The sequence below is a fragment of the Phalacrocorax aristotelis genome, chromosome 5, assembly GCF_949628215.1.
Source record: "Phalacrocorax aristotelis chromosome 5, bGulAri2.1, whole genome shotgun sequence".
Taxonomy (NCBI): domain Eukaryota; kingdom Metazoa; phylum Chordata; class Aves; order Suliformes; family Phalacrocoracidae; genus Phalacrocorax; species Phalacrocorax aristotelis.
This window is the reverse complement of record NC_134280.1, coordinates 62,051,554-62,070,614: the sequence shown is the minus strand read 5'-3', so window position 1 is coordinate 62,070,614 and position 19,061 is coordinate 62,051,554. Positions and strand designations below refer to the sequence as shown.

General features: G+C 41.5%; 1 protein-coding gene and 1 long non-coding RNA gene across 3 annotated transcripts in view; both read left to right on the top strand.

Moving 5' to 3' along the window:
- Window positions 1-256: 256 nt before the first annotated feature.
- Window positions 257-4,789, top strand: LOC142057935 (uncharacterized). The gene is made up of 3 exons (XR_012660814.1): window positions 257-365; window positions 1,178-1,345; window positions 3,456-4,789. It is a non-coding gene; the product is annotated as an uncharacterized LOC142057935 (long non-coding RNA).
- A 6,598-nt stretch (window positions 4,790-11,387) lies between these two features.
- The window catches only part of HIPK3 (homeodomain interacting protein kinase 3), a 78,545-nt gene continuing 70,871 nt past the window's right edge, over window positions 11,388-19,061 (top strand). The window contains exon 1 of one of the 2 annotated variants that reach the window (XM_075094893.1): window positions 11,388-11,617. The gene's annotated coding sequence lies outside the window, so the exon portion shown is untranslated. Of the gene's footprint in view, window positions 11,618-12,098; window positions 12,211-19,061 lie in introns of those variants that run through there. The other variant, XM_075094894.1, reaches the window with a different exon arrangement.

Sequence of the window (19,061 nt, the reverse complement as noted above, 5' to 3'; positions counted from 1 at the left end):
TTTGGTTTTGTGGTTTTTTGTGTGTTTTGTTTTGTTTTGTTTTTACTTTTTAAACTTTTCTCAGTTAATTTTGATCTCCAGATACTGGCTTTTGAGGGCATGTTGATAGGTGTGTAATCAGCACTTGAAGAAATGGGAAAATATCAGAGTAAAATCTTGATCCCGCCTGTGTCAGTGATGTACTTTTTGAAGATTTCAGTGAGACTGGTATTATATTTCTTGGGCTTTACATGGTATACACATTTTTGTTTTTCAGGAGAGGGAAAATGTTGGCAGCCCGACAATAATGAATAACACTGGCACTGGCAGACATTCTTCCTTCAGGAAGTAAGGACTCCTGAGGCAGGCGGGCAGCTGGTGCACTGGTATGATTCTGCCTATAGTGCTGGCCAACATTGGCTCCTTTTTCCTTGTATACCCCCTTTTTCTGTCTGAATCCATCTGTCGTCTCTTGTCTGATACTTAGATAGCAAGCTTTGTAAGATTTAACTCAGAAACCATACTTTTGTTTTACATTTTAGGTGACTCCTGACCATGAAATTCTGGTCCATAATTTGGGCTACTCTCTTAATGTTACTGTCTCTATGTCTATTAAAATTAATACTAATGCTCTGTGTGTTTCCACTAACTCCTGCTAATTAGTTATTTAATTTAAGTATTAGGTGATTTTGATTGAGTTTTATATGGTAGTTATAACCCACAAAGTATCAGGAGATATTTGAATGAAAATTGAACTTTTACTATTATTCTAGCATTGATCTTAATAGCTGTATACATAAGAAACTTGATAAATAAAATATTCAGTGCGCAAATTTCTTCAGTAATCAATAAACATCCGGAGCCATATTCACCCTAGAAATAATTTTACTGACCATAATGGATTTACACCAGGGATTCATTTAGCCAGTATTGCTTGTGTTGTGCATAACTGTCCATTAGCTTCCTTTCTACAGTCAGATGTTAGAAAGTTTGTGCCCAGCCTTGATGCTGCTGATCCGCCCAGCCTCTTCCTGAATATATTATCTTTAATGGCTAATAGTGCTTGTGGTGATAATAATCCTATCGTGTGATTAACTGCAAAAAGGAAAACTAGGTGTAAAAGGCAGCTCTGCGAGGTATAGGGAGGAGAGCAAACCTAATAACAGGACTCCTTTTTTTCATGTTGACTGTGATGTAGGATGTGGTACCCTGAGTGTGACGCCCACTGTGTTGCCATGGAGACCGTGCTGAAAACAGACCTCCCCTTGTCTGGGACCTCTGTCGTGTGGGGAAACCTGCAGGATTTCTCTCCAAGTAATGACTGCGCTTCCACAGTCTGGGACACCACTTCCCAAGACCTGTGCAGGTACTTGCCCTGTTTTGTAATCTCTGCTTAAGTGTAAATGATGAACAAGTGAATAAAAACAGATATAAAACTGGCTATACATGTGTACCCTAAGTACACGGCTCAAAAGTAAATACCTTAAAACATGTTCAATGAATTAAACAGTGTTCCTTTTACTCTATAGACAGGTTGGTTGAAAAGTCCATACCTGTTGATTAAGTAATGCTTTTTTCTACTCTTTTTCATGTCTTAACTTTGGGGTATTTGATTCTGTGCCCTAACACTTACCTTTTAGCTATGACCTTGAGCTCCTTTTAGGTATTTTTGTGAAACATGAGTGATAGGTGATATATTTCCTCACAGGATGTACTTCTAACACATTTTGAGGTATTATCCAGAATAATAACTATAGATTACAGTGTTTAACATTTATGAAATTGAATAATAAATTCAATTGAGTAACAAAGCATATTTTTAATTGAAAGATTTGACTACTCTCACATGTGTATTTTGTATTTTTAAATTATTTTATAAAATGCATATAGAAAAATAAGTCTGAAAAGGTGCTTTTTGTCACTGAAGTAGGAAAAGGACAAATTAATTTACACTCATTAAATTGTATTTGTCTAGAATAGCTGTACACCTTTTCCTTTGTAAGATATGGCACAAAATGTATAGATGGAAGTACTTTAATTCCTGGCAGACGTACTATTTAAGTGACGTGTGCCTGTTCATTATCTTATTCTAAGAGATGCAGTTAGTATTTAAAAACAAAATAAATCTGAAAACGGTCTTGAGGTTCAGTGCATATATTAGAACTGTAGAAACTGTGTTTTCACAAGTACAGTGTGGACAAAAATAATCTATTTCTAGAAGGATCTCAAATTTTCTGTTTTCTTGAAACCTTCAGTCTGTTTTAAATAGCATCCGAGACTGATGGTGTGGCCCTTTTCTTGTGCCTCTGTGTCCTGATGGCAATTCTTCAATTACCCGTGATCCCCTCCAAGAGAAGCTACAGCAAGATCATTTCATTGTTGTTGAAAATCTCTGAAGATAATGTTAATATTTTTGCATGTACACATTCAGCAAGGCTCAGTCTTCCTGGTGTAGCAATAATGTTTGATGCTTTCCAGTCTCTGTCCGTTCATTTTCTCACCTGTTGTATCTCATCGCTGGACATTTCCGTGTTTCATTTCAGCATGATATGATGTCTATGACCATGTTTTTATTTATAGATACAGATTTGCCATTTTCCTTTCCACTCTTACTCTGTCATCTTCTTTTAAACATCAGATCATATATAGGTAGGGTTGTACTCTCTGTTCTGATAACAGAGAGTGGTAATTACATAAAAAGACGACAAAGCCAGAAAAACAAGCTGATTTCCTGTCTGCCTTCACCCCAGATCTAATTACAGTGTTACATGGGTAGACATGTTGTCTTCAAAAACTGATGCTTGATGATATTTTAGTGTATTTTACACTAAAACGTTTGCTGTTTAATCAAAAGTCTCTGTAATCTAAGTCAGAAAACAACATCAGCTTTAAGTCTTACTAACAACAGTATGTTAAAAAAAAGGCAAATGAAAATATTTATAATCCTTTTCCTGTTATTAAATTGCTTACAGACTGAAGACGTTACAGGCTAAAGCACCGCCACCGCCAACTGCACATGCAGTTAGCTAAGTAGGCATGTTACCTTATCTTCCCCTCCATTGTTGAAGAGAGATTGCTCAGAGGTTAGAGTATTTTGTGGACCATAATGATGGTCTGCTGCTATTGTTCTTGTGATGTGATACCTTCTGCCAAGTGTCTCGTTACTAGGAGTGGACACGGTGTATTTCACTTGGTCAAAACAGTTCATTAAACTGCTGCTGAATGTCACGTTTTTCTTTGGAACAGACTTGGACTGTCACTGGTTTGGAACAGGAAAATTAGAAAAAAATAAGCACAAGTTAGTTTTTTTTTAACATTTGGAAAAATTTCATTAGAACATTTGTATCTCAGAATAAACAAATTTATAGGAATATGTGTTCTTTGCTAAAGAAGGAAATGCTTTTTTCCTTATAACGATTTGATCTGGTTTCATAACTCATGTAATTAAAATGTGCCTTTTCCGTTGTTCATTCCAGGAGGAGAGTCTCCGATATGGAAATTTAAATCTTTAGAAGATATTTTTAACGGGTATTTCATTAATGATGTCTCACAGGGGGAAAATAAGGAAGACTTGAAGATATCTGCTTTTACAAAGTAGGAAAACATACGGATAAGTTCCTGATGTATTAAACTGTTAAGGGAAGGTGTAGGTGAACGTTTGCAAGCCATGTGCAAACTGACTTGGGTAAAACTGCTTCTCAGGAAGGATTTGTGCCACAGATGGATTAGTAACAGGACCTTACACCGGTGCAAGAAAAGGGTTTTTTTTGTTGGTTTGGTTTTTGCTTTTAATGTGGTTGGACTCTTGCTGCTGATAGCGAAGCCCTGGCTCAGTCCTCAAGTGCTTTCACGGTGAGGTTGGACCCAGGTAATGAGGTCTTCTTCCTTTTAAACCTAAAATAGGCTTGGATGCGATTCAATGCCTGCCAGAGTTAAACTAGACTTCACTCCTGTCTGCTGTGGTTTGTGGGGGAGAGCACTATCTCTCCATTAAGATAAAACTTCTCTTTGCCGCTATAAAACGTCAGCCTAAACTAGGAGTCAGTTAATCAGACTATTTACTTTATAAGGTTTTGGAATATGCCCCAAAAGCACAACCCCAGATATCTTTATTCATGTGAATAGTTTTCCTGGAGTCAGTAGGCCTGCTAATAAGCAACTACTTGAGTAACACAGGATTATGTTTTAATTCTGTAATTTGACTGCCTGCTTATTCTTAATGACGTTTATTTGTAGGAATGATGTGTTTTGGGAAGTGAGCTCAGCTGCCACATTTGTGGTGTTCATCTGTCTGCAGCCTTTGATCTTGCAATGTATCAGTCACTAAAAAAAGAAGCGATTACTCAAGTGTAAAAACGAAATGGTTGGTAATATTAGTGGATGGTACCCTATGAATATTCTCAAGTGTAGGGTGCAGAAATGATGCTCATTTCAAAACAACAGTAAAAAGTACAACATGCTCCATTAAAGATTTTACAGATTAGCACTGTATCATTGGAATCTTAGTTTGAAATAAGTTTTTATTTTAAAAATTTGGGGGTTTTCACCATAGGAAAAGTATTCCAATGTGTTTGTAATTTTTTATGTTAAGTAAAAATACTTTTTTCCAATGTTTTCATATCATTATTTTGGTAACAGATTATTTTTACTACTTGACTCCAAAATTATGTGTAGCTTTTAATGCCAGCAATTTTAAAGCCACATTTTCCTTTTTTTTTTTAAAATCTGCCAGTGTCATTCTGTGTTACAATTCTTATTTTTCATTGATTACCTTGGATGTTGTCTTTCTCAGATTATATCAGATTCTCATAATTTTGTAGTGCGGTATCCTGATATTGTAAAATATTATATTTGTCCTTGCCAAGTGCCTCAAAAATAGAAGCACACAGGATTTTTGTACACGTCTAATGTTCATTAATCCTAACAATCACTTCAAATTCTTTTCCTGCTGGAAAGAGAGGGAAGAAAAATGTGAATATTAAATGTACTGATGTGGGAGACACTTAAGACACCACAAATAGCTAGTTAGAAAGAGTCTTTCAAGAAAATTTACAGTGTCAAACTACAAATTTACATTATCGTGATACATTTCATGAAGATACACCCTTTCCTTGTGGATCTCCTAAGGCGTATGCGTGAGGAATGACCTACTTCTGTGGCTCTTACAAAGAGGGAAAACAGACTGAAAATGAAAATGTAGACTGAAAAACACAATACCATGATACATTATCATTTACGTGATCCAATAAAGATGTTCAAACCACCCTGTAGAATATTGCATTACTCTAACTCTTTGTGGTCCTCTGTAAATATGAACAAGAACTTAGCATAGTTTAAGACACAGGGACAGAGCACCTGTCAAATCTACACCTATTGATGTAATACAAGTGCAAGCAGAGAAATAAGCATTTCACAGTATCCCTGAACAAAATAGTCTGTGACAAGTGGCAGAGTGCCATTTTTTTTTAGACATAGTTGTCCCAGTTGGTTGTTTCAACAACTGTGGCACTTAAAAGAACAATAAGGTTGAAAGCAAACAATTATTTAAAAAAAAAATCTGCAAATCCTAAACTGAAGCAGTAATTACTTCTGTAATTTCAAGATAAACCCTTGCTATTTTTTCCACTTCTGTGTTTTTCTGCTGCTTGATGCATAAATGTCACTCTTCTATAGTGCAGTTATACTGCCTTTCTGTGATGTGAAAAACCAAGAGGATTAGTGTTTTAGTTTGGATGAGGTGTGCATTTCTGAAGAGGTCCTCTTGTGAGTCCCGACGTACCCTGCTTTGGTTGCAACCTTGGAATAAGCAAACTTTATTCTTTTTTGGGTAAAACTAAACCAGAACATGTGGTCCAGCCGTCAGAGGATGTCAGTATTCATTTGGTACAGCTAGCAGGTCCTCAGCGCCAGCTCTTCAAATCCACTTCTGTTGGGCTGCATCAGAGGAAACATCAGAGGTTTCCTGCAGTTTGTTTTAATTTTTTAATGAAGAAACATAACCTAACAATTCTTCAAGGCTGTTTTTTTCTTTGGTGAGCACCTAATTCTTTTTTTGAAAGCTGTAAGTCCTTCCACAAAATCAGCTGTTTGTTATTTTTCTTAAGGAAAGCATTCATTACAAAGCAAGAAGAGGCAGTTCATCTCAAGTCAGCCAGCTTTTATCTACATGATAACCAAAAAGATTTTAAAGATTCATTCTACATTTCCTGAGACTTACCAGTTTAGTCACCCTGGCATTATCTTTGTACGCAAGACAAGTTAATTTCCTAAGAGTTACCGTTAACACTTGGCAGAACTTGAAATAGCAATACCAGGATGGTGTGTGAGGTTCCTTAGAACTGGGTTTTAAAGGCTGAGGAAGAAACAAGCAGAAAGACGGGCATGCGGAAGAACATTTTCAGCCTGGTTTTATTCTTTGAAAGAGCCACAGAAGTGGGTCACTCACGTACCTTAGGAGATCCACAAGGAACAACGATGTCTTCATGAAATGAACATCGGCACAAGCATGCCCCCTTGCACAAAGCCCCAGAAACCACCGCCCATGGAAGGTGTCTTCTGTCCTTTGCAGCTTTTAAAGCTTAGGAAGGAGCGTGGCTGTTTAACCTGCAAGTTAAACAGCAAGCAAAAAGCAAAATGCCCCCCCCCGGCCTTTTTTTCAGTCCTGTATTAAAGTTGTTTTAGTAAAGAAAGTAGAATTTTGATGCAAAAAAATGAACCTGAAATTTGTGTTTGAATATCTGTGCTTATTTTTGCAACTGACTTAATGTAAACTGCATAAAGAAACCTGTGTGAGTTTTTTAATTGAGGAAATACAGGGCTTCTCAACTGACCTTCCAGTTGTTGCAAAAAGAGCAAAGTGTGTTTGCTTTAAATTTGAATGTGGTTTTCCATTTACGCCCAGCAATAGAAGGGTGGATTTTGGATATGCCTGGCAAACAAAGGTATGGGAGAGGGTTGGAGGAGTCTTGAACTAGGTTTATCTGAATGTGATGGTAATTGGTGGAAAGTGTAAATTTAATGTTTTATGTTTTAAAAAAAACACTTTTTATCAGTTTAACTCTGTTCCCTTTACAGGCTTCAGCAGGAATTTAGACCTTGAAAAATTTTAATCCAAATGCATCACACTGAATGCTTGTTTCTCATAATACAAGTCATACTTCAGAGACAACTATATCAGTTAAAAAAAATACTTTCGATAAGGAATTCCAAGGATAAAAAAAATAGTTAACTTTGTCCAGTCTTATCTCTGTTTTGGGAGGATAAATACTGTAAACATAAAATATTTCATCCAATATGAAAAGCAGTAAAGTAATACTATAATTTGAAATCCTACCACAAATTATTTCCCTGCTTAACAGATATTGCTAAATACTGTGGGAAAGACTAAAGATTATGGGCTGAAATTCTACAACAAAAGAGAAAAACTGAAGTGGAACCTTTCCCTGTTCCACCCTCCTTGTGTTGATCTGTACTTGCTGCTCGTACTTTTCAGGTTAGGGTCACAACAACACGTTGCCAACCAGCACGCTCTGGGTTGTTTGGGTTTCATAATTCCTACCCAGAAACTAAACCGAAGTCTGCGCAGCTCTACCCCCTAACTGACAAGGAAAAACTCTGCCTTCCTCTTCGTGCTAGCTCTGACAGTCACTGACTGTTTTACTGAGCTGATGCAACTCACCCAGGAAAACCCTTTTTTGCTGGGCGAGTTGAATCTGCTAAATGGGGAGCAGATCAAGAAAATCGTAAGATACCAGTTCTTGCCCTTCTCACAGCAATGAACTTTTGAGTGTGGCTTGCTGTTTCATGCAGTTGCACCCTATATTATTGGCGACTGAGTGAAGGGCCTGGTGGGTGGAATTACAGCCCTAGGGTCTTGCTGTCTCCCATCCTTATCTTTGTGGTTTTGCTGCTCTGGGCAGCAATAGTAGCACAGCCTTGACAGGACTCAAGTTTGTTCAAGAATTAAGTGTCCAGCTGATATAAACAACTCATACTGGCTGTAAAAAGTGTTTTGATGAATAGGTCAAGGCAGTTTGATGAGTAAAACAAATTGTTCTCGCCAAAGCATTTTCTGTCTGTGCCTACGCTTGGGATTTTGATAACAAAAATAGCACAAATTGTTATTGGTAGGTGTGCTGCCAAAACCTTCTTGCCTGTGTTCGTCCTCAGATCATCTCTTTTTGCTGCATAATAGATTATGTCTACTGCAAATAGCTGCTTCTATAACTTCTGTTTCTTCTTTCCACTCTGAGCACTCACACCTAACTACTGCTTATCCTCTGCGAAGGCATAGAAACAAGGAAGAACAAAGAGCCTGTGGAGGTGTGTGTTTCAATGCTGAAGTTTATAAATTAATCTAAAGTACATGGGCCTCCTTCCACTGAGTTACTTAGGTGCTCTGAAACAAAACACTCCCCTCCAAATGGTATCAGTAGTCCACATTAGTTACAGGTGTAACCGGAGTTTCCGTATTAAACCCTCAGTCGCCTACCAGCACAAATGTACCTGCCAAGAGAAAATTAGGACAAGGAAGTGTTTGCTGTTTTTCAGATAACAAAAAAATCGTGCAAGGGCTTCTCGGACACAGTTGTATTTAACCTCTGATAGAAACGTTTATCAGAGTGTTTAAAACTCACTGATATATCTTATGTTGTCTTACTGCATGTTTTGGGTAGTTATAAACTCTTCTGTGGCCAAAGTAAGCCTTACGAGTAGTCGATTGAAGGAGATTCAGCACTTCAGCTTGCAAAGGCACTAGCCGGACCTTTCACCTCGTTTGGGCCCTTTTGTCCTACGTATGATGAAATTTGCACTGAGCACAAGGAAGCCTTTAATTGAAACCGCTCCCAAGTAAGGACAAATAATGGATCTTGAGAGAGATACTCTGCTCCACAGAAGCAACTGAAGGCGTTTCAAAGAGATTTGAGAGTTTGATTACATGCTGATGATACTCCAGTTGCAGGCTGAGTGGAAGGCGAGCTTGATCTCATGAACAAAAACTGGAATGTGAGGACAAAACTGCCAGTGGTGAGATGTTTTGGGAGGCTCTGTTATTTAGCAATGTGACCAGCTCAAAACTCCAGAGAGAGACCAATATAATGGGAGAGGTTAATCACCCCCAAATCACCCCCTTCTTTTCTAAACCTAATTTAAAATCCATTTCTGAAAGCTAATGAGAATTGTGTAAATGTGTCAGTGGAGCACTGGATCCATAATTTTGTCTATTTTAAGAGGATCAGTATCATTCACGTTTACAACTTACACATTTGGACCATTTTGATTTTCAAACTATAAGAAGTTGCATGGTGAAAAATAAGAAAATCGCTAGAAATAGTTCCTAAAAAACAGCTGTAAAAAATATGTCGAGGCTAGTTAGTAGCTGAGAAGGAGGATTTTTTTTTTTTTAGTAGATCACGAGCATTTAATTTGGGATGACATGTATGCCAATTGATGTTTGTGGATGAAATACACTTACAGATTGAATCAGCCTATACTTAATGCTTTATTTTGTTAAGTCATTTTAGAGTCTGTATGGTTAAGTAACCAGCGGGAATGTTTATCAACATTAAAGTCTTTTACAATAGATGATATGCTAATAATGTGTGTATCTGAATAGTTCTGTAGGACTTTATATTTTAGGAGATGTGTGAAGAGAAGCTTGATTAATATTTATAAAATTAGTAAGCAAGAGATGTGACGAGTGGCTCTTGAGAGCTATAATTTATTAACTCTGACACCCAACTATTTTTCCCCACCCCTAAATTATACATCTCATTATTTACAAGACTGATTATTGGTGGTGTTACAGTAGTAACTCCCATGTTAGGTTTTAGTACCTCCGTACAATAACTCTGCCTTCTCCAATTAATTAACTCAAATTCTGACTTAGCATCCTAACAACCTTTATTACAAGGATTGGACCTAAATAAAGGTTAAAATCAAGCAGACGTGCATTGAAAATATTGGAACACGTAGTGAGAGAAAAATAGGAGGGTACACGTAGTTGTGCAAGTAAATAAAGAAATTGTTGGTTATTTTTGGCAAGAGGTGGAGAAGCATGTGATGTCCAGTTGTAGCCGTAGCCAAGGATTTAACTTGGGGCTAACTACTTTATAGGCAAACAGTAATTCCTTTTTCGCCCCACATCAGCTGAATACTATTTAGGGTCAAGAATGCTGTTTGCAGAAGTTGACCAGTCCTACAACCAACCACTAACATTTAAGTGATGTATAATATTAGGAGCATGTCGTTACTGAGGGTGTATCCTGTTATTTTGTCAAGAGTTGAGCAAGGCAAAACGCTGGACTGTAACGCGGGGCACAAAATGGTCGTTACATTTGCTCCGTCCTGTTACTTGCATAGCAAGTGGTGTGTTTGATGGTGTCTGGCTAACGTGGCGGGACCGCTCGTCAGGGAAAGATGGCAGACCGGCTCTAGAAGGTTGGTGCTTCACAGCTATTTTCCAGGGCTGGGTAGGGGAGACTCTTCATCTTATAAAGCAAGAGCGCTCATTTAAACGAATGTGGAGTTCTCATGTTCATTCTCATGTTGTCATCGTCTAAGCTGCAGGTCCCGAGATGGTCAGGTCTTTTTCCCTGACACCAGTTTCCTCGTCGTGCATGTTACATACCTGTGAGTGTTACGGGAGTTGGCAGCTAATGGCATGGGGAAAAAGAGCTCACCGTTTGGTGTTTGGCGGTTAGGGTCGCTGCAGCCGAAGGACCATTTGGGATGTTGCAGGCGCTCCTCACGGAGCGCTCCGAAAGGACGAGGTTGCCCTCCCTCAGGTCGTGAGACACACGGGGCGGGCAGAGGGGAGCTAGCCGTCGGAGCACCGTAAGCCGTCCTCGCACGGCTTCCCGGGGGCACCGTCAGCTGGCGGTGGGGACGTAGCGGGTCCTGCCTCGGCTCCGCCGCTGAGCCGCCGCTGGGGAGGCAAAGGCAGCCCGCCCGCCTCGCCTCAGCGGTGCGCCGGGGCAGGAGGCGCGCCTCCGGCCGAGCGTCATTCCTGCGCTTCGGGGCTCAGAGAGGGCTCGGGGCGGCCGGGAGAGGGGAACCCCCGCGGCGCTGGCGGAGGAGGCGGGGGGCGGCTCCGGGCTGCGGCGGGCGTCGCACGGCGGGGCCGGGCGGGGGCGCTGGCGCCGGCGCTGCCGCTGAGGCGCGGGGCCGGGCCGGGCGGTGGAGCGGGCGGCGGGAGCGCCCCGCGGGCTGGGGCACGCCGGAGCGGGGCCGCGGTGCGGCGCGGCCCGCAGGCCCCCTCCGCAGCGCTCGGTGGGGCCGCGTCCCGCCGCTCCGGGGCGATGGGCGGCGGCGGGCGCCGCTAGGCCGCCGCGGGCAGGGCAGCGGCGGAGGCGGGAGGAGGCGGAGGCGGAGGAGGCGGCGGCCGGGGGCGGGCTGGGTCCCTCCCCGGGAAGATGAGGCGGAGGCCCGGGCTGCCGAGCGGGCTGAGCTGGGGCTCTTCCCTCCCAGCCGCCAGGACAAGATGGCAGCGGCCGAGGCGGCGGCGGCAGGAGCGGCGGGGGTGAGGGGCTGAGCCCGGCCGGAGCGGCGCTTCCCCGTGGCGCTCCCGGAACATGCCCAGGGCGGCGGCAGCAGCGGCAGCTCCAGCTCGGACGCCAGCGCGGCCCGATCCGTGAAGGTGAGCGGCCGGGAGCGGAGCGGGGCGCTGCCTCGGCCCGCCGGCGGCGTTCGCCCCCTTCCCGCGGCGGGGTGGGGAGCGCCGAGGCGAGGCGCCGGGGCTGACCCTACCCCCCCTGCCCCAGCCCCGCGGCGGGGCCGCTGCCCGCCGCTGCCCTTGCCGGAGCCTGGCGGCGGGGAGTGGGCGGCGCCGCTTCTCCTTCCCGTCGCCCTCGACGGCGCCTGCTCCGCCGCCTCTCCGAAGTTCCCCGTTCCCCGGCTCGGGGAAGCACCCGAGGCTGCCGGCGCGGCCCCGGCTGCCGGAGGCGTGTCCGCCCGTTACCGGCGGCGGGGCCCCGGCCGTGCCCGGCTCTTTTACCGGGGGCGCCGCCGCCTCCCGGTACAGTGCGGTAGGGCCGGCGGGGGTCCCGGGGGCGTCCCGGCCCGGGCGCGTCGGCGGCTCCTCCCGTGAGGGGGCCCTGCCCTCGGCGGCCGCCGCCCCTCGCCCTGCCCCGCGGGACCCCCTCCCCGGCGCCGGGGCGAGCCGAGCTGATGGTGCGCGGCGGCCGGTATCAGTGCAAACAACTGGGAAAGAAGTTGGCGCTTTAAAATTTGGTCAGTTCCCAAAAACTGGCTCCGTGAAAACCGGGGGGTTATTGCTGGTGGCTTCAACGCGATGACTGCAGCAGGGATGGTGCCGGGTTTGTTCTGGCTCTTGGTTCTTCGTGGCATCGATTATAAACCTGGCAGATGCGCTTGCATGTGTTTAACGCTGTAGGAAATAGTGATTTTCTTTCTTTCTTTCTTTCTTTCTTTCTTTGCTCTCAATTGTCAGTCCTGTGTGCTTACATATAGACTTAAACGAAAGATATGTACGTGCACTTTTGTTCCAAACTGTTGCATCTGACTTAAAATGTCAGTGCCAAAACCTGCGGTGGCTTCCTTTTTTAACTTGGTGAGTTGTTTTGAAACTCCCAGGCTTGCCTTCCCAGGAATTATGTGGTGCTCGGATGTTTTTGCATCTTCCTGCTTGTGTATAACCTAGTTTATTTCAGTTACTTTTGTGTCTTTAAATTGTGGGAGAATGTGCTATTAATGAGAGACAATCATATGAAGTAAAGCTGCAGTTGTTGATAACAACGCATATTTCTGTGACTGTTATTCCCCCCCCGTATTACCTCCCATTACATCATTTGCAAAAAGTTTATGCTCTGATTTTTTGCAGAGTAAAAGGCTTGGCTGGAGTCTGAGGATTTACTTTCTGACATAGCAATAATTCCATAACAGAGTTAATTTGTGTAAGGCTTCTGTAAGCTAAGTTTACAGTTCACACAGTAACTGTCTAATAAGCGTGGCAGCCAGCAAAGGGATTAATTAAGCATCTGGAAAATAGGTCAAGACTGTATTATGAAGTGGTACGGTAAGATCGCAAATAAATAGAGCAACGTGTTAACATGGACTTACCGGGAGAAAACTGATACGGATATGAGAGTGGTGACTGCTTTATCTATGCTGCCGCGAACCATTTATGGTAACGCATGGTGAGATGATGTTTATAATCATGTAAAACAGGGATTAGATAGAATTTTCATTTAATGTGCTCATTACCGGGGGCTTCTGTTGTAGTGCGAGTTCTGCTGCTTGCCGAGGGTGTGGCATCGGTTGTGCTTGCAAATTATTTTTTCACAGATCTATTTGGCTAGGTGCTGGAGGTCGGGTTGTGGTGGTGTGTGGCTCTCCGCGTTTGAGGATGCTTTGTAATCAGAGAGATTCCATCAGCTGGAATAATGTTCCATGAAAAAATTGCTCGGGAAGCTGCTGCTACCAGGGGTCTTCGCCAGTGCTTGTGATTTATTTTTGTTTGAGGTTTTTTGTGTTCGCATGTTTCCTCCCTCCTATCTTTCAAACAGCTCCCTACAGAAATAGGGAAATGAGACTGGCAGCTGCAAAACGAGATGCCAGAGACAAAGACAGGGTGTGGGGAGGAAGAGTGAGCTTGCAACTCATCTTACAGAAGTTGATGCAACTGATAGAAATACTAGAATTTGTGTGCTGCTTTTCTTGTGGTGTGCTTTACAGCAGTTGCTTCAAAACAAATGTTTTGGAGGTGATTTTTCAAAAAGCATCCGTTGGATTGATTGCATTTTTAAAGGGGGTGGGAGGCTGAGCAGCACTTTCAGAGGCAGAGTGTTAGCTTGCCAGCTCCTGGGTAGAACAGAATCAGCTATGCTTAATTCTCCTGAAAATCCCAGCCTAGCTGTGTAGGAACATCAGGCTGTGCTTCCCAAAGCTTCTGTGTTTAGGGATGTACATCTCTGTACTATTTTAAGGGATTGCACTCTTCCTGGTTTTAGAATTGTTTTCTTTTTAACAGTATAAATTCTCTTTCTTGTATTTTCCATTCTGTCAGTATGCTGATTATAGCAACAAAGATCCTTTTGACAAAATGGTGCATTTTGAAACAGAAATTTTGTAGTTGGCTTTTGTATGTGCGTGTGAGGGGGCAAGAGGAGCATTGGTAACAGGCACAGCGCTGCTGTTTGAGGCTGAATATGTATGTCAGAGGAATGTTAAATACAGAAGGAAAACTTCTTGTAATTGAACTAAATTTTGCTTATTGCAATGTGAGGTCTGTAAGATACTGTGGCATACGACTGCTGTGTGCGTTCAGAACAGTTACTGTAGGCACTATCACTTTCTGCACAGAACTTTGTAGAAAAAAGCAGAAAACGTCTGTGGGGTGTGTTTTTTTTTTTTAAATTAGACAAGCCTTAGCTTTACTGACTATATAATTTCATTCCGTATGCAGAAGCATGACAGCTGAGGTAATTAACAGGAGTATGAATCGGGTAGAGCAGGCCTGAGAATCAACTGGATCAAGGGAGGAAGAAACGTGGAAGTAGGATGTCCTCGTGGTGATACCCACGCTCCTCAGCTCTGTGTTCGCTGTTGGATTTTGTGAAATAGTATCTGCCTTTCATACCTCGGAAAAGCTCATTTGTACCTTTTTGTGTTTTTTGAGTTTCTTCAATTCCCTGATGGTATTTTAGTGCAGTTACAGGAGGATTTTGGAAGCCTTGGCATAGGATTACTTTGATGAAGAAGACGTCCTTAGCACTTCACTGAAACTCTGAAGCTCCTGTAGATGGGTTACGTAAAGTCTGAGCTGGTCAAATACTTCCTTTCAGCTGGTCTAACTATATTAAGTTTTCTTGCCTTTGAAAATAAGGGAAAGAGGAGTTGAATGTGATGCTGGGGAACTCCTAAGAAGTTCATGTCTCTGTTCCTAAGTCACTGAAACACTATTTTTCTTACTTAGATCTCTTGACTGAAAATCAGAGATGGAATGCAAAATACATATTACTTTCAATCCAGGTCTTGGAAGAGAAGCTCATTACTCTGGTGAAGTATGAGATAGATCTCCAGGCATCTGAAACTGTATTTCAGAACTCAGCCAGGGTTGTGCGTGAAAACAGATGCGAAGAAATCGGCAAGGATGAGCACTGAGCATGTTAGAGGTGACTGATGAGCATGCAGTATACCTTAAATAACAATGTTAACTATATTTAAAGCAACTTTCAATAGCTAGTGCTATAAAATGGGTTAGCCATGAGTTACCTTTTCTGACTTCTACAGGCAGTGAACACCCTCTGTTTGACCTGAAATAACTGAAGCATAAAGCATGGAAAATCCTGTTACCTGTTCTTGGCTTCCCCTGCCTCCCTCTAAACAATTTTCATTTAAAGCCTCTCTTTTACGGATTTCTAGAGAAATTGAAGCTCTGTTTCTCTTCAGAGGCACTAACTTTTGAGTGACAAGCAGAGGCACAACATGTAATTGTGAAAGTGAGTTTTAGTCTGTGACTTTTTTTGATAGCATAGCATTTCCTACAGGGTAGGTCCTTTTTTGTTTTGTTTTTTCTTTCCTTTCCTTTTTTATTCCCCCCCCCCATTAATTTTTCAGTTATTTTATTTCAGTACACTGAATGTTGGGGAAGGTGGCAAGAATTGGTGTGAGTATTGGTTTTAGATGCAGTTTGGGGATAATCTGTGTACAGTTTTGTAGTATTTTTTCATGTATGTCACTGGTTTTTTTGTTTGTTTGGTTTTTTTTTTTTCCCTATACAGTGTCTTAATATTCCACTTACATTTTGAGAATGGGTAACTTTCTGACAAAATGGGTTTAATCTGTAGCTTAGCTATTTTGCCTGGAAATGGAAGGAGAACCAAATAACTGGAGTGTTTCTTAAGCAAGTCAATTCAAGTAGTTTAGTTCTGATTTTTTTTTTCTTATTCAGTGACTCAGAATCAGTTTGATTTCAGAATACCTCTCCCTGTTCTTAACTTCACATATTTAATAGTCCCAGCATTATGTAAATTTTTTGTATAGTCTTTTTTTACCTTGAGTTCCCAGGAAAATTTAGAAAATAGTCCGTTTTTCAGAACTGTGGCCTTTTCTTCAGCTCTGTTGTGCCTGACAATATCTGGGTATAACAGGATGAAGCCTAGAAAAATGTGAATTTCAAGTTCCAAAACACAGCAATAAAGTAAGACCCAGTGAAATATCCAAAGACAAAACAGGTATAAGAAATATTTTCATATATTTTTAGTATGATCAAAGCTACAGCAACTATCTCAATAATAAAAAATTGGATTCTATGTACGGCAAATCATTATTGCATGTTATGAGTGACACTCCTGTCAAAAAAACCTATTTTTAGAATCAGTAATCTTAAACTCATGTGGCTCTTTCTATTCTTGATAAAATAATCTAACAGTTCTTGAAAATTGTTTTAGTGCTTTTTAAAGCATATTGCAAATTAAATATGATTAATGCTTTTCATGTAAACAGCTATTGTCAAATGAAAATCCCTTCGTATATATTTGTGTAAGCATTACTTGTCGCATATGTACGGCACCACAGTGACTACCCATTCAGAGTAAGTGGTGGAAAATTTGGGGACAAGAAAGCTCAGGTCCTAATAGCTGTGCAGAGTCCCATTAACATCCTCATCAAAAGAGGAGGGTGTGGCTGCAGGTGGGAGATGCTTACGGCCACTTTCCATGCCTGTCGGAAACCACTCTGTAATCCACTGAGCTGAGCTTTTCTTACCCTCCTCTGTACTGGAGGCTGTGCGCCTCTACATTACTGCACTCTGTTGTCCTACAGCTGTTTGTATGTGACCGGGACACTTAACTTCCGAGACATGAGATTGGGGAGAACTTAAATTGCTGGGTGAGACAAGATTTTTATCGCAAAGCTGAAGCTTGGCTGTTGCCTTGCCTTGGGGTAAGTGGCGCCCTGTACCTGAACAAAACTTGCTTTGGGTTATTTTAGGAGTTTTACTTTAGTGTTACTTGACTCTTGGGTAGAAGGTGGAGTGTGAGATGGAAGTTGGTCTCCTCACCTTGTCTTGAAACATGATAAAGTGAGATAGCAAAACTGGCCCCTGAGCAGGAAAACTGCCCATAGAACAGCTTCTGCTGGGGTTGCAATAACTGGTGTAGCTGTATTTTGTGTGGGGTTGGAATGTCTTCATTGCAAAGATGTTTGCTGCTTTTATTAGTGTGACCAAATCCCTCCAGGCTGGCTCCCTAGGGTCCTTGGATGTGAACTGACATCTGAACCTTTCCCTGATCCTGGTGGTATCAACAAGTGGTATCACTTGTTTAAGTGCATACCCACAGAAAGGAGCTAGCATAGGCTCAAGGTCTGAATGAGAAGGTTGTCATGTAAATGCAAAAGCACAGAGAGGAAATAAACTTCAATCCTGATAATCGATAAAAAGTTTATTATAAGGGAAGAAAATAAACTTTTTGTTTGCTGTTTTTTTTAACTGGGGATTTAAGCTCCCTCTGGAAGATAAGGGTAATCACTAGCACCAGGTATTCGTAAAAAATATCTGTATAAAATTTTATCTGAAACCATAATAATTTACTTTTCAAAAATCATTTACTTTTTAATTTGTAGATAAGAAAACACATTTCTTCTCTTTTGTTTCCCAGGTCTCTGTCGTTTACTATTTTGGGTCCTTTGTCAGTGTTTACAAAAAATGGTGTGTTAACCTCTACCTTATTTGACTAGTTTGAGTAAAATGTACTCGTTTTTTCCTCCTCTTCCGTATAGTGCAGGCTTTGCCTGTATTGGTACGCAACAATTGGTGGAACTTGCATAATTTCCAGAAGACTTTTTATTTGGTTTTTTGTAAGATGTCTTTCTGCCTCTTGGACTAAAAAGCTGTTAATATGCATCATTGCCTTTTAGACCTCTTCCTTCCTGTGTTTTCCTAGAAACTTTGGTCATCTGCTACTTCCTACCCTTTTCCTTTCAATTATTCTGTGTTTTCTTTTTTTAAAAAAATAATGAGAATTGCGTACTTGTCTAAAATCTGTCTGTTGTAGTTGAGACGTTTTTTTCCACAGCTTGTTTTTGAAGATTTAAACTATAGGGCTAGAGGAGGTCCTCACAAGATCTTTATTTTTCAGCACTTGAATCTGTTTAACATGGAAATTCTGGTGTTTGGGATCTTACTTGTGAAGCCCTTTGGAAGGAACAAGCTTTGTTCCTAGGAGAAGAAAAAAACTCTTTGTCTCCTCTTCCCTTACCTATTAATATCAACTTATTTTGTGATTCAGGAAATTAATTGGTATTCAGCCTAACAGGAATGGATTGCTGTCATGAGATTCTAAAGGGTTTTTTAAATACCTTTTCTTTTATGGCTTTTGAAATGACACTATGGGCTAACTCCTCCCTTTGACTGTGGCAGCTCTGAGCCCTGCAAGAGGACACGGTGGGAGTTCTTCTCAAGAAATATTTTGGGAGGTCTTTGTGACAAGTGCTCTTTGAGACTAAATATGTTTTTTAAAACTTGGTTGAAGAGATGCATAAACTTTGTTTTAAAGATTAAAACAAGAGTGAACGTTAAAAGTTTGTTTATTCTACAAATAGAAAGTTTATTAAACATGGACCAGAACACAACAGAGGAAAAACTGACGTACGCTTATCAGTATCGTGCTCTAGCTAGTGGGGTCATGTGCTGCATGTAATCTTGCCTTTCCTTTTGCACATCTTTTCATATAGTTAAATCAATAAGTTTCTCTGTGTAGGTAAGAGAGAGAAATTTCTTGCACTGGTGACTTTGGGAGACATTATAATACAGGTTATTACAGTTATTGATTTGTTAGGAGGCAAAAGGCTTTCTGTGAGAGGGTATGTATTGCTAATGCACTGATTTTTTGCTGGTAGGAAACACCATTTCCTCCACATCTTTAGAAATCTGAAAGAAGTGGTGAACACCTATTTTCCCTCCCTTCTTTCTTGATTGTTCTATATATGCCATGTTTAATTTACTCAGCTATTTTCGGTAAGCAACCAATGCTATATTCATGACGTTGCTTACGATGAAAGAAAAGTACTTGCTATATAAAAGCAAAATATTATTTAAAACACAGTGTCAAGTAAGGAAT